General features: G+C 44.3%; 1 long non-coding RNA gene across 1 annotated transcript; it reads left to right on the forward strand.

Annotated features, from left to right (window-relative positions):
- The first annotated feature begins 9,768 nt into the window (after positions 1-9,768).
- Positions 9,769-11,521, forward strand: LOC139356944 (uncharacterized). Its single transcript, XR_011609483.1, has 3 exons — positions 9,769-10,161; positions 10,423-10,552; positions 10,898-11,521. It is a non-coding gene; the product is annotated as an uncharacterized lncRNA (long non-coding RNA).
- Positions 11,522-16,191: the final 4,670 nt, after the last annotated feature.

The following is a 16,191-nucleotide window of genomic DNA, read 5'->3' on the forward strand; positions in this document are numbered from 1 at the left end:
AGGCACAGACAGTAGCGACAGAGTGTTCTTGTGAGCCATCTACTAGTTCTCTTAACCGGAGCGTGGCACCAGACCGCTTTTCTATTTCCTTTCAATGGAAACTATTTCAGAATATTTTGAATATTTTGAATTTCCACATCTATAGAGTTGTGGCACATGATCACTGGCAATGTAGACTCTCTGCATGGTTAAAGGAAAGAGTTCAGAAGCCCATGAATCCTCCAGAGAGTGTCACTCCATCTTCCTGGGGTTAGCTCCACATGCAGTAAGGCCACTATAACTAAGGCCATCAAGACTTGCAGTCCGAAGATGAGACTTTTGACATGCTGATAAGCAGTAGTTATAAGAAAAGCCCACACACTGGCCAGGAATTTTTCAATTAAAGCAGCTGAGACGCTTCTTCACATGCTTCGGTAGGGGCTAATATCAAACTATTTCTTCCCATTTTCTTTACTCAGCAGTGCCTGAACCATGAGGCACCATAGACGTACACCTCATCAGGAGGGTGTATGGTACAGCAGCAAGGGGAGCAGCAGCACAAGAAACAAACAAGGCCACTACTTCTGCTTACATAATAACTATTGTCTTGGAGTGTAAAATAATTAATAATGTTCACATGGCTGCCCTAAGCACACAGAGATGGTGACCAGAGCAGATGCAGGGACTAGAGATACAGCCTGATTCTTGCTAATTAGGACTTAAGTGTTGGCTTATGTGCTGTGCTTTTGTGCATTCATAAGCCAGGGCCTCAAAACTGCCTGCTAAGCACAGGCCAAAGGTCATGCTGGGGTGCAGTTAAACATTGATGTCTAGGAGATGAGAGCATTTTAGTGTGGGAAAAGATGACAACACCTGAAGACCACAAAACACTGTGCAGACCAAAGGGAAGGCCCATCGTCAGCTCACGGTTCTGACCCAGGTGACTGCTGATGTGTTACGGAACAGTCAGCCCACAGCAGGTAGGTCAAGTTGAGCAGGTGTCCTGCATGAGGGCTGATCCATTCCATTCGTGTTGCCAATTGTTTCAATAGCGTCTCATGCACCCCACTGTTGAGGAAGGAATTAGCACCCTACGTTTACTGGCACCGTTAAACACATAACATCTATTACTAAACAGATAAGCCAGACATCAATTATTAATTACATAGAGGAGGATGGTGTAAGCTCCCACAGGCCCAAACAGGGATTAACTTGAGCACAGACAGTGGTATAGCATTTAAAAAGTGAGGATATTCCTTTTTTTTTTGACACAGAATCTCGCTCTGTCACCCTTGCTGGAGTGCAGTGTGTGATCTAGGCGCACTGCAAGCTCCATCTCCCGGGTAAACTATATGTACTTAGGAATTAATACCAACTCATTATTAGCAAAAAATAAATATCTTTACATCAAGAGTAGTTTTTCATATAATAAAAATAGGTGGGATGTATATAATGGACAAGGGATAATCAAAATTTGCCATACGAGGCTAGTAAGACAATCCCAAGAATTCACAATCATTATTCACTGGTCCATTAATCACAGGACAATACATACAAATGAAACTTACCTGGCCAGGCGCAGTGGCTCATGCCTGTAATCCCAGCACTTTGGGAGGCCGAGGCGGGCAAATCATGAGGTCAGGAGTTCAAGACCAGCCTAGCCAACATGGTGAAACCCTGTCTCTACTAAAAATACAAAGATTTAGCTGGATGTAGTGGCGTCCACCTGTAGTCCCAGCTACTCGGAAGGCTGAGGCAGGAGAATGCTGAGGCAGGAGAATCGCTTAAACCCAGGAGGCGGAGGTTGCAGTGAGCCGAGATCACACCACTGCACTCCAGCCTGGGCAACAGAGTGAGACTCCATCTCAAAAAGCAATAATAATGAAATAAAAAAATTAAACTTACCTACATATTAGAAAAACATCCAAATTCAACCATGAATCCAGCACATTATCAAATGAATAGACAAAAATTCTACCAACAGACTTAAGAAAATATCATTATCTATGAAATTCAAGTACTACTGCTTAAAGAACATTTACAGAACTCTCACCTCAAGGTTTCCCTGCAAAACAAGGTGAAATGCACACTCAAGACTCTTTAAGAATGGGCCACTGATAAAAACAATATACTTGTAACTTGTGTAACATTTCATAGATTTTTTTCAAGCACTGCACGATAATTAATTTGCATCAGGCTTTCCAAATTAGAAAACCTTCACTTATAGAACTTCTTTCCAATGGGAGTTTTCACACAGCTTTTCAAGTAAATGTTAAAACTGAAAATATTCTTGCAGTTTCTAAACTGTTAGAGTTTTAATCCTGTGTACGTTCTTGTATTTACAAGGTCCAGCCAGCTACAGTGTGCATTTTCATATGTCCTTGAGTGGATATGAGAGAAATTAAACACTCAAACATTCTGGACATTCACAGGGTTTTTCTCAGGAATCAGCTGATGTCTTCAAATGGAACTAATACAACCGAAGGCCTTACCACAAATTTAAATTCAAAAGCCTTTTCTCCACTCTGAGCCCTCCCAAATCTTCAGGAAAATCTGAAGGCTTGACCACATTTCCTACATTCTTAAGGTTTCTTTGCAGTGTGAGCTCTTTCATGTTTATGAGGGAATGGGAAAGAGTAAATGTTTTACCACATTTCTTACATTCAAGGGGCTTTATTTATTTATTTTTGAGATGGAGTCTCACTCTGTCGCCAGGCTGGAGTGCAGTGGCACAATCTCGGCTCCCTGCAACCTCCGCCTCCTGGGTTCAAGTGATTCTCCTGCCTCAGCCTCCTGAGTAGCTGAGATTACAAGCATATGCTACCACACCCAGCTATTTTTGTATTTTTAGTAGAGACGAGGTTTCACCATGTTGGCCAGGATGGTCTCGATCTCCTGACCTCGTGATCCGCATGCACAGGGCTTCCCCCCAACCCCCCGTGGCCTTTTATGTCCTTGAAAAAGAACTAAGACAACTGAAATGTGCCACCATGCCCAGCTAATTATTTTCTTTGTTTTTGTTTTGAGATGGAGTCTGCCTCTGTCGCCCAAGCTGAAGCGCAGTGGTGCGATCTCGGCTCACTGCAAGCTCCGCCTCCCGGATTCACGCCATTCTCCTGCCTCAGCCTCCTGAGTAGCTGGCATGAGCCACCGGCCCGGCATTATTTTATTTTTTGTAGAGACAGGGTTTCACCACGATGCCCAAGTTGTTTCACATTGTTTTAATCCAGACTGGTTATGAACTCCTGGGCTCAAGTAATACACACACCTTGGCCTCCCAAAGTGCTGGGATTATAGGCTGAGTCATTACACCCAACCTCTATATCATGACTCCTTTAGTGGCACATAAGGTAACTGGAACAAGTGTAGGCTTTACCGCATCTCTTACATTCATAGGGTTTTTCTCCAGTATGAATTCTTTGGTGGAGGTGAAGGGAACTGAGGCGACTGAAGGCTTGGTCACATTGTTTACATTCATTGGGTTTCTCTCCAGTATAAGTACTTTTATGGTTACAAAGGGAACTCAAATGACTAAAGGCTTTGCCACATTGTTTACATTCATAGGGTCTCCCTCCAGTATGAATGCTTCCATGGTCATGAAGGGAAGTGGAACAGCTGAAGGCTTTATCACATTTGGTACATCTTTCTCCAGTGTGAGTCCTTTCATGCATCTTAAAAGAACAAGAAAATCTGAGTGTTTTCCCACATTCCTTACATTCGTAGGGTTTCTCTCCAGTGAGTTCATCCATGTATTATACAAGAACCGGAAACAGTGAATGCTTTACCACATTGTTTACATTTATAGGGTTTTTCTCCTGTGTGAGTTCTCTGAGGTCTTTCAACTGATTTGAGAAAATGAAAAGCTTTCCCACATATGGTGCATTTATAACTGGATTTCCACTGTGCATTATCATGTGTCTTCTAACACCCGGAACAGAAACGAAGAGTTTCCCACACTGTTCACATTGGTTTGCATCCTGAGTGAGCTAGGATGTGCCTATTAAGGAGGGAATGATGTACAAAGACTTTTCCACAAACACTGCATACACATTGTTTTAATCCAGTAGAAATGTTCTCATTCAGATCAAGATTTGGAATGTGGCTGACAACTTGTCCATACTGACTACCTTCTTTGCTTTCATGCAGTCTCTGTACCATAGGATTTCTGTAAAAAAAAACGACAAGCACATTATTATTGGTTGGTTTAATAACTTTCTACTCATTCATAGGTCTTCGACTTACACTGCTACCAATACCAGGGAAAATGCATTTTGTTTTTGTTTTTGTTTTTGTGCCATGACTGAATTATTTGAAAGTAAATGGGCTACTACTGAAAACACAGCTACCACCTGCATGGCTATGACCAAAATAGTAACATTCATATACACAATTTTGTAGTACTATTTTCAAGTAAACTGTTTTCCAAACACTGACTGCTACACTGATGTACGTTACATTTTGGGTGAAATTTTTCTAACAGGAAATGAATTTCAAGTGATTCTTATTTGCTTTGCTTGTTTTTAAATTCATGACATGCTAAGATTCCTTCAGAGGACTTTATTTCCTCTTCTCGGTGCAAATTATCTGGAATCTTTCCCAAGTTTTTTGAAGTGATCTTCAATATTCTGGTCTTCCTGTTTTTTCCTAAAATGCAGATGCACAAAATTATCATGAATTATTTCAAACTATAGAAACATTACTAGATTTCATGTTCATTGTACACAGTGCCCATGCCTGATTTATTCACCAAATCATTCCCTTGCCCCATTCCAAATCACAAATAGCACTGATGATAGGGAAATACCTCTGTAATTAAGTGAAATGTGTTGTCATTCTTACCTACAGAAGCCAGTTTCCTGCAGGTTTCCTGCATCACTTCTCTGTAGAGATTCTTCTGAGAAGAATCTAGCAAAGCCCATTCCTGCTGGGTAAAGTTCACAGCCACATCCTCAAAAGCCACGGAGTCCTGGAACATTCCACATATGTGGATAGAAGGATGAGTGAGACTGAGAGCACTGGGAATGTATACTCAATTCATAAGCTGTTTACATGATTCTAAAATTTCCAAGCATTTATTCTATGACTTGACTGTCACAACTCTTACTCTGTTCACACACGCTCCCTCCCACACAGCAGTACTAATGCTAGAATTGAACTATTCAAAAAGGCAACAGCAAAGTAGAAACACCCATCTCATTAGAGAATCCAGGGAGTGAGATTACGATATGCTGCTAGGAGTTACCTTTTAACTTCACTTTGTACATTTCTAGTATCTGTCATACTAAAGTCCTACCTGATGTGCATAAGTGAGTTAATATTATCAGTCCTGAGACTACTTATTCTTAAAAATGCCTGCTCGCAAAGTTCAATCTTTGTTTGTATTAGGAACTTACATTTTGAAAGGGATTCCACCAACCCAAGTAATAAGAATGACTCACTGCATCTAAATGTCTTATGCAGTGTATTTTCCAAAACTTCTTCTGCTGAAAGTCTATTATTTTGTGTCACTGCAGTGGTGCTTAGGGAACCAGACACAAAAACACAGTCTGAACACTAAGTGTTCAATGAATTTCCCTGGTAGACAATATTTTACATGTGCTGTCACTTGTTAACTGGGGAGTTGAGCCCATTCCATGTGATTACACCAAGAGAGAAAAGGCTTATTAAATTTAATTGAGTAGTAAATAAAACCAATAATTGATATTTAACAATACTAATACAACCATTTTTCAAATTTCTATTGCACAATATCAAGGCAGAAAGGAATAAGAGGACATAGGACACATGCTTTTTAAAATGACATTAATGTCACCACTTCCAGATGCTATTCCTATGAAACCACATAAATTCCCAAATCAGGTGGTTTTAGGCAAGAAAAGCTACTCTTTCATATGTAGTAAAAATGACCAATGTCTAATCATTTTTAGTCATCTAAAAAAGGAGTGATGGCTTATCTAACATACTTCTAAGATTTTCAAACAAAAATATTCAGGACAGCACAGTGTTAGCAGAGAGATGAGCAAGCAGACCAAGGGGAAAAAAAGTTTTAATGACCCAGCATCTATATGGAAAGTTGAGGAATGATAGAGTAGGCACTATAGAATAGAAAAAGAAATTACATGCACTTTAAAATATGAGGGAAACCAAGCTGGCATCTACTTGGGAAAATGCATTGCATTCTTCTCTATTCCATGAATAATAATCATCTTATTATATATTCAAATACAAAAGATAAAACCAGAATACTTTCAGAAGTCACTGGAAGATTTTTTTTTTTTAATGAAGGATTAGGCAGAATTTTTTTTCTGTAAGAAAAAAGTGATAAAGGAACAGACAAACTCAAACATATTAAAATTTAGGGAATAAAAAGAAAATAGAGTGGGCCAGGCGTCGTGGCTCACGCCTGTAATCCTAGCACCTTGGGAGGCTGAGGCAGGGAATCACCTGACGTCAGGAGGTTGAGATTAGGCTGGCCAACATGGCAAAAATCCCGTCTTTTTGTTGTTTATTTGTTTGTTTATTTGTTTTTGAGACGGAGTCTCGCATTGTCCCTTGGGCTGGGGTGCAGTGGCAAGATCTTGGCTCACTGCAACCTCCACCTCCCGGGTTCAAGCAATTCTCTTGCCTCAGCCTCCCGAGTAGCTGGGATTACAGGTGCCTGCCACTATGCTCAGCTAATTTTTTCGTATTTTTAGTAGAGACAGGGTTTCACCATGTTGGCCAGGCTGCTCTGGAACTCCTGACCTCGTGATCCGACCACCTTGGCCTCCCCAAGGGCTGGGATTACAGGCATGAACCACCGTGCCAGGCCTAAAACCCTGTGTTTACTAAAAATATGAAAATTAGCTGGGTGTGGTGGTGGGCGCCTATAATCCCAGTTACTCAGGAGGCTGACACAGGAGAATCACTTGAACCCGGGAGGCGGAGGTTGCAGTAAGCAGAGATGGCGCCACTGCACTCCAGCCGGGCTACAGAGTAAGACAGAATCTCCAAAAAACAAAAAACAACACTCAGACACCCAGATAAGAGGATACACATGTGTCCACTGTCATAAATTCTTCACCAAGCTACAAGAGGGGAACTGACATTTTGGTGAATCTTTATAAATCATCAATTTATCTATCACACTTTTATTTCACCAGTAGCATTTACAAAGCTAAGTCCTACAATTCCATTTGAAATTACCCTTAAAAAGAACAGAACTTTAAAACTTACTACACTCACTCTGGGGAAGAAATAAATACGAATTTTTAGCAAATGAAATACATCATTTTACCTTGCCTCTTTGGAAATAGTATTTTTATCTTTCAAGCCGTACTGACAAAATGTATCTTAGTCAGTGAAAACCTGAAACTCAAATAAGCGGACAAGCCTTTGCAAGGTAACAAACTCAGGGAGAGGCAGTGCTGACTCCAACGTAGACCTTTCTAAGTGTCACGGCAGGCCATTCTATCCCTTAGGACACCCATCCTGTTCCATAAAGTACTCAATGACCACCTAGGAGGCACTGGCACTGCTCTTTGTCCTCCTATGTGCCTTAAGTGCATTTTAATATTCAGGTTCTTGCACATCCTCTCTGGGGTGGGTTTTCCTTGTCCTTTGGGACAGTTTTTCTCTCTTCACAAGTCTGAGACAAGCTAGAGCGCAGAAATCATTTCTGCCTTTTCCTCTCAATATCAGCATCCAATTGGCAAACCATCAATGTGTCTTCGAGGAATAAAAACTCGGGCTGGAGGAATAATTTTAATGACCTAACTTTCATGACATTACATTGTATTGTCCATTCATTTTAATGTCCTAAAATTTTAATGACCCTCAGGGGTCACCATTTTAGATGAAACTATACCAGGAGATTCCTCTAAGGCCAAGAGCATCCAGCTGCTCCCCTGAGAGACTCTACCCCCTACCTCAGGCTGTCCTTGGGGATGAGATGAGGCAGGGGCTGATACTCATAGACCCTCCAATAGACATGGCCACTGTGGGTATCCTGGGTCATCCCCAGACAGTTCTAAAATGCCAGGACTAGGAAAAGACAGGAGAGTGGCTGAGGACACAACACCCTGTCAAGTTTTCACGGGGGGACCTCAACCTAAAGACATTTGGGTAATATGTACACTTAGGAAAGATGAAAAGAAGAGAGGCACAAAGATTTTTTTTACAGTAGAGTGTTAGATGATTTATTCTCCGCTTTCCTCTCCTGTAAAATGTTTGGAAACAGAAAAATATTTTGGCCAAGGTGGCTCACGCCTGTAATCCCAGCGCTTTAGGAGGCCGAGGAGGGTGATCAATTAAGGTCAGGAGTTCGAAACCAACCTAGCCAACATGGCGAAACCCTGTCTCTACTAAACATACAAAAATTAGCTGGACGTGTTGGTGGCGCCTATAAGCCCAGCTATTTAGGAGGCTGAGGCAGGAGAATCGCTTGAACCCAGGAGTCAGAGGTTGCAGTGAGCTGAGACTGCACCATTGCACTCCAGCCTGGCGACAGGGTAAGACTCCGTCTCAAAAAAAAAAGAAAAAAAAAAAAAAATATATATATATATATATGGACATATGTGTATATATATGTGTGTATATGTGTGTGTATATATATGTATGGTTTGCTTCCTCATTCACCTTATCAAAGCCTCTCATTTACGCCCCTCCCGTGGACCCCAAACCACAAACCATGACTGCGGTACCCGTTTATGAATCGCGTTTGCTCAAACACGCCGTTTAACGTTTTAACAAAGCCTCAGGTTAATTTTAGGGGGAGAAAGGTGGGACCGGAAGCTCCATGAACCACAGCTCCTCCCACGCTGGAACCACGCACACCGAGTCGGGGCTCTCCCGGATCACCCTCCCGTGGTCACTGCACTACCTGGGTGGGGGAGGCGCGGGGTTCCGGAGAGGGCTCCGGCCGGCGGAAGTGGCGCCCGCAGGTACAGACAGGACGCAGGGGTCCAGCTCCCCGCGCCGCCCGGCCCTGCGCAGAAGGTGGCTGAGGCCCGGCTGCGCCGCGGCGACTCGGTCCGCAGGTTCAGCAGCCCATGGCTGGTTCCAGCAGGTTTCAACCAGCCCTCTTCCCCACTTCCGGAAGCCAGGTGCAGTCCACTCACGGTTCCTCGGCTTCCCGGGTGTCCCGGGGTCAGCTAGGGATGTCCCAACACCCGCAGGTCACAGGGTGGCCGAGGCTGCTGCAGAGCCACCGGGCCTCCCAGAGCCAGGAAGTAGCAGCGGAGACTAACAGGAAGAGCCTACGGTGGCGAAGGCGAGACAAAGCGCCCGCCAGCCGGATCCCGGAAGCCGCCCTCTCCTTTCCGGCGGCGCGCCTGATTGACGGGTCCCCACCCCAGCGCCCCTGATTGTATGGGGCTTCCGGCCCCGCCCCCTCAGGCCCTGAGTGACAGGAGGTTGCGATCTCACGTGAGGCTGGATGTGGCCAGAATGACCGTTTTGGCCTAGCGGTTTGTAGGGGGTGCGTCCTTCCTGCGCTGGGATCTGACCATGCAAGGAGCACATTCGCATTTAACCTTGTATACAAGATTATAGCTATTTGTGCATAATATAGATATAAAATTGCAAGCAATATAATGGCAATTCTGTAACTGCTCAGTGGGTTCACCTTGCCCGCTACCTAGACAGAGCCGGTTTCTCAAGAAGGGGGAATAGCGATAGAGAAGGAGTAATTCACGCAGAGTCGGCTGTGCGGGAGACCGGAGATTTGATTTTTATTTTATTTATTTTATTTTATTTTATTTTATTTTATTTTATTATTTCTGAAACAGAGTCTTGCTCTGTCGCCCAGGCTGGAGTGCAGCCTCGGAGTTTTATGATTATTCAAATCAGTCTCCCTGAGCTTTGGGGATAAGAGTATTTAGAAAGTTTATTTTGCCAAGGTTGGGGATGCTTGTGCATGACACAGCCTCAGGATGTCCTGATGACAGTTGCCCAAGGTGGTCAGAGCACAGCTTGGTTTTGTTGGAGATAAATGCTCGGTGACGCAAAGTGAAACCAGCACTTAAGCAAAAGTTTTCTCAGCAACGCAATTTACCTCTGCGGAAGCGTGCTGCTCGCATCAATCACAATCGCAAGAGCACACGGAACAAAGGAAAGCAGGGGTTTTTATTCCTAATGCAATCCCTACCTCTGGCATGGGCTGGGGCCAGACCTCAAGATCTAAACTGACCCAGTTGGCTATTTGTGAGTATTTTCCCAAATAAGGAAGGGGGAAGGGGGTTGTGAGTTACAACGGTGGGACGTGTGGTTTGGAAGGGAGAAATGGGTGCAGAGCAGGTAACCGAGGGAACAGATGTGAGTGATTGATTAGAACTGAAGGGGGGAAGGTTGTTTACAGTAACTAAGGGCAAGGAGGCATGGAGAACAAGAAAGTTGAGTTCGAGAACAAAACACAAGAACGTTAACATGCCAAACCTTGGAAGAGAAACTGACTGTATCTGACAGTTTTACACATTTTAGGGAGACAGGAGACATCAATCAACATATGTAAGATGAACACTGGTTTGATCCGGTACAACCTGAAGCAAAAGTGGGTCAACTGGAAGCCAGGAGGGGGCTTCCAGGTCACTGGCAGGTGAGAGAGGAACGGTTGCATTCTTCTGAGTTTCTGAAGAGCCTTTCCAAAGGAGGCAATAAGATATGCATTCTTCTCAGCGAGCAGCGGATGACTTTGAATAGAATGGGAGGCAGGTTTGCCCTAAGCAGTTCCCAGATTGACTTTTCCCTTTATCTTAGTGATTTGGGAGGCCCAAAATATTTTCCTTTCCAATTTCCCCCTTTTGTTTTAAAAATATTTTGGAGAAAGCATTTTAGAAGAAAATCAGTCTCTAGTGGCAGGTTTTGTCTGACTTCTCATGGAGTAGCTGACATTACAGGCGAGCGACACCACACCTCGCTAATTTTTTTTTTTTTTTGGTAGAAACGGGGGTCTCCCTCGGTTGCCGAGGCTGTCTCTGGTGCCCAACGCAGGGCTCCCCGTAATCTCTACAAATAATCCAGTGAAGGAACACCAGAGCGTGGAAAGCTGAGGACGACCGACAAAGGACTCCCGAGTAGGTTTTCACTTCAAGCTCTAGGGTAAGGAGGGCGCTCGGGGAATTCCAGGGAAACCTCGGGAAAATGTGGGTCGAGCTGAGAGTAAGTTCGCTAATTACTTAAGCCTTGTGCAGGAGTTACTGCGCCGTGGAGGGGTAATTGTCAGTACCCAAAATCTCACATCTTTGTTCCGCCTGGTAGACAAGTATTCTTCTTGGTTCCTGGAATATGGAACCATGAATGTAGAAGATTGGGACAAGGTCGGATCAGACTTAAAACGAGCACAACAAGAGGGCCGTGATATTCCCGTCTCTGCTTGGTCTGTGTCGTCTGCAATTAAAACAGCCCTGGAGCCCTTCCACACTGAGGAGGAGGAGGAGGATTTTCAGGATGACATAGGAAAGTTGAATAATCAGGAGTCTAATTATCAGCAAAGTGAACCATGACAGTCTAGTTTAAAAAAGGGCGAGAAATGGGAAGGTATGTATGCTAATCTCCAAAAACTTATAAAAGAAACTGTGCCACCTACTGCGCCTTTAGGGAAAGGTCTGGAATGGCCACCCCCAGGCCAGCCTCGTGAATACTTGGAAGGGGAGCCTGAGACCCGCACCTTGCCGCTCCCAGGCCCCGCCAGTAACTATGGCGAAGGGAAGCTTCAGGCTTGTCCAACAGCCAATTAGGATGAGGGAATGATCCAGGCTTGCCCACCTGTTAGTTATGGTAGAGGAGTGCTGCTGCGAGCGGGTCCAAATACAAATTATGGCACAGGGACAATCCAGGCATCCATTCGCCAGGCACAAGAAATGGGGGATTTGAATGCTTGGCAGTTTCTGGTAATTATTTCACCAGCTCAGGAGGCCAGAGAACTTACTCAAGCATGCTGGGAGCCATTTCCTTTTAAAATATTAAAAGACTTAAAGCAAACAATTGGACAATATGGGCCAAATTCCCCTTATGTTCATTCCTTGTTACAGTGTGTGGCTTATAACAGACGTTGAATACGTATGGATTGGGAGGCATTAGCGCGATCCACCCTGTCCTCCTCTGAATTTCTCCAATTGAAAACCTGGTGGACGGATGAAGCAACAAATCAGGCAGAAATGCTCAAGCCCAACGTCCCGTTAATATCACACCTGATCAATTGCTTGGAATCGGACAGGCATGGGGTACTCTAAATCAACAGATGGTAATGGGTGATGAGGCTGTTGATCAGCTCAGAACTACATGCCTAAGAGCCTGGGAAAAAATTCACGATGCTAGTTCTGCTTATACTTCTTTTAACACAGTTCAACAGGGTCCAAGGGAGCCTTTTCCAGATTCTATCACTCCTTTGCTGGATGCGGCTCAAAAGGCTATTTCCAATTCTCATGCCAAGAAAGTGATCGTTCAGCTGCTTGCTCATGAAAATGCTAATACAGAATGTCAGGCAGCAATTAGACCTATTAAGGGAATGACAGATCTAAATGAGGAAAAACTTTAAGTGAATACATTAAAGCCTGCGATGGCATTGGGGGGCACTTATATAAGGCCAGCCTCCTTATATAAGGCCAGGGGGAGAGAGGGGGATGCTATTACTCCCCATATCGTGGGGGGTTCCTCATGCCCTGCGATGTGGATTGTAACAGTGAGGGGGAGAGAGAGGATCGCTATTACTCCCCTTTACGATGTAGATCTTAATAATTGTTCCCCCCTGAAATGTCTGTTCATTATTAGCAGTCTCTTTTGTTCACGATATTAGGAACAATTTCACAGGTTATGTGTACACAGCCTGCGATGGGAGAAAGATTACCATCCTCTGCACCTCCCGATATTAGGAACCATATCACACAATGGGTGTACACTTTTTCGGAGATTTGGGGTAATGTCTTCCTATTTTTCCCTGAATATTCGGAGACATATCACAGGGTGGCTGTACACCCACTACTCTCTTGGCAGGAACATCATACTTTACCTACTGGAAATTAGGAGCAATATCACAGATTAGGTGTCAAGCCACTGTCACACTGGAAGTAATATCTTGCTCTCCCCCCAAGTTATGAGGAACAATATCACAGGGGGCTGTGTACCTTCTCCGGTAGGGGGAGTAGTATCATCATCTCTTCCTTTAGATGACAGGAACAATATCACAGGGTAGGTGTACACCCCGTGTGTTTTTGGAAGCAATGTCATTCTCTCGTCTTCTAGGTTTTCGGATTCATATCACAGGCAGGATGTACACCCCTTGTTGTATTGGAGAGAATCTCATCCTCTTTCAACCTGCATCTTTAGAACAATATCCCATGGGGGCTGTCCATCCCTTCGATATTGGTACTAATACCATCTTCTCCTTTCCTGGATATAAGAAACAATATCACAGGAGGGGTGTACACCCCTTGCAATATTGGTAGTAATATCACCTCTCCCTTGTGGTTATTAAGGACAAAATCCCAGGGTGACTGAATGGTTCCTACTTTCTTGGGAATAATATCCACTCACCTCCTGGATATCAGGAACTATATCACTGAAGAAGTGTCCACCCACTTCGATATTGTCAGCCATGTCATCTTCTTCCCACCTGGATATTAAGAACGATACCCCGGGTTTGGGGGCGCTATACACCCACTGCGATATTGAAAGTAAAATCAGCCTCTTTCCCACTGGATATTAGGAACTCTATCACAGGTGTGTGTGCACCTTCTGGGATATTGGGAGTACTATGAGCCTCCACCCTGCTGCATATTAGGAACAATATACGGGGGGGCGGGGTGGTTACAGCCTCTGCGATATTGAGAGCAATATTCTTCTCTTTCCCCTGTACATTAGGGTCTACATCACAGGGGTCTGTACACCTTCTGCGATATTGGGATTAATGTTGTCCTCTCCCCTACTGAATGTCAAAAACAGTATCATAGAAGGGTGTACACCCCCTGCGATATGGCCAGTAATATCATCGTCTCTACCTTTGGATACTAGGAACAACATCACAGACGGTGTGTACACTCCCCTGCGATATTGGGCATAATGTTATCCTCTCTTCCCCTGGATATTAGGACTGATATCCCTGGTGGTGGGAGGTGGAGTACATTAAGAACAATATCACTGGATGGGTGTACACCCCCTGCGATATTGGGTGTAGTATCCTCCTCTCTTCCCTAGGACATTAAGAATAATATCACAGGAGGGGTGTACCTCCACAGCCCCGGTGTTATTGGGAGCAATAGCATCTTCTCCCCCTCTCGATATAAGGAACAATATCCCAAGGTGGGTGTACATCCCCTGTGATATTGGGTGTAATGTCTTCATCTTCCAACGTGGATATTGGGCATAGTGTCACAGGGGAGTGTACGCCTTCTTCGATATTGGGAGTAATATCATCCTCTCCCCTCAGGATTGTAGGCAAAATATCGAAGTGGTTTTACAACTCGTGTGATATGGGCAGTAATATCATCCTCTCCCCACCTAGATGTTAGGAACTATATCACAGGCGGCTGTAAACTTCTTTTTTTTTTTTTTTTCTTTTTGAGACAGAGTCTAGGCCTGTCACCCAGGCTGGACTGCAGTGGCCGGATCTCAGCTCACTGCAAGCTCTGCCTCCCGGGTTTACGCCATTCTCCTGCCTCAGCCTCCCAAGTAGCTGGGACTACAGGTGCCCGCCACCTCACCCAGCTACTTTTTTGTATTTTTTAGTAGAGACGCGGTTTCACTGTGTTAGCCAGGATGGTCTTTTTTTTTTTTTTTTTTTTTGAGACAGAGTCTCGCTCTGTCGCCCAGGCTGGAGTGCAGTGGCGCGATCTCGGCTCACTGCAAGCTCTGCCTCCCGGGTTCACGCCATTCTCCTGCCTCAGCCTCCCGAGTAGCTGGGACTACAGGCACCCACAACCGCACCTGGCTAATTTTTTGTATTTTCAGTAGAGACGGGGTTTCACCGTGGTCTCGATCTCCTGACCTTGTGATCCGCCCGCCTCGGCCTCCCAAAGTGCTGGGATTACAGGCGTGAGCCACCACGCCCGGAAGCCAGGATGGTCTTGATCTCCTGACCTCGTGATCCGCCCGTCTCGGCCTCCCAAAGTGCTGGGATTACAGGCTTGAGCCACCACGCCCGGCCTCGGCTGTACACTTCTTGTGATATTAGGAGTCCTATCCTCTCCCATCATGGATATTCAGAACAGTATTACAAAGGAGGTGTACACCCCCTGCCATACTGAGAGTAATATGCTCTCCCCTTTGGGATATGAAGAACAATACCGCAGGAGGTATGTACAACCCCTCTGATAATGAGAGTAATATCATCCTCTCCCCCTGAATATAAGAAACAATATCACAGGAGGATGTACACCTCCTGTGATATTGGGAGTCATATCATTTTCTCTTTCTGTGGATATTCGGAACAATATCACAGTGGGTGTGTATACCCCCTGCGATACTGCCACTAGTATCATCGTCTCCCTTCAAGGATATAAGGTATACACCCCCTTGTGATATTGGGGATAATATCTTCCTCTACCCCGCTGGCTATTAGGAACAATGTCACGGAAGGGGTGTACACCCCCTGCTCTATTGGGAGTGATATTGTCCTCTCCGTCCATGGATATTAAGAACAATATCACTAGGGAGTGTACACCTCCTGCAATATTGAAACTAATATCATCCTCTTGCCTCCTGGATATTAGGAACCATATCACAGGGGTGGTGTACACCCACTGCGAAATCGGAAGAAATGTCATCCTTTCCACCTTTGGATGTTAGGGACAATATCACAGGGGAGGTCTACGCCTCCTGCGATATTTGGAGTCCTGTCATCCTCTCCCACCCAGGATATAAGGAACGAGGTGACCGAAGGGTTGCACACCCACTGCGATAGTTTCAATAATGTCACCCTCTACCCCCTGGCTATTAGGAATAACATCATAGAGGGGTGTACACTTTCCTCGATATTGGGAGTAATATCCTCTCCCCGCCGGATATCAGGAACAAGTCTATTAATTATTAATATTAATAAATATAAGAAAAATTAAGAGTAATCATCAATGTTAATAATCACAATAAAGATAGTAAAAATTAATACTGGTTAAAAATGTTAACGATTAGTATTAATAATTAATAGTAATATCACTGTTAAAAATAAAATAATGATATCAGCAATTAATGTTACTTAAATCAATACTAAGTGATGGTAGTAATAAAATAATAATTAATATT

Source organism: Macaca nemestrina, chromosome 11 (genome assembly GCF_043159975.1).
Source record: "Macaca nemestrina isolate mMacNem1 chromosome 11, mMacNem.hap1, whole genome shotgun sequence".
In the NCBI taxonomy this organism is placed as follows: domain Eukaryota; kingdom Metazoa; phylum Chordata; class Mammalia; order Primates; family Cercopithecidae; genus Macaca; species Macaca nemestrina.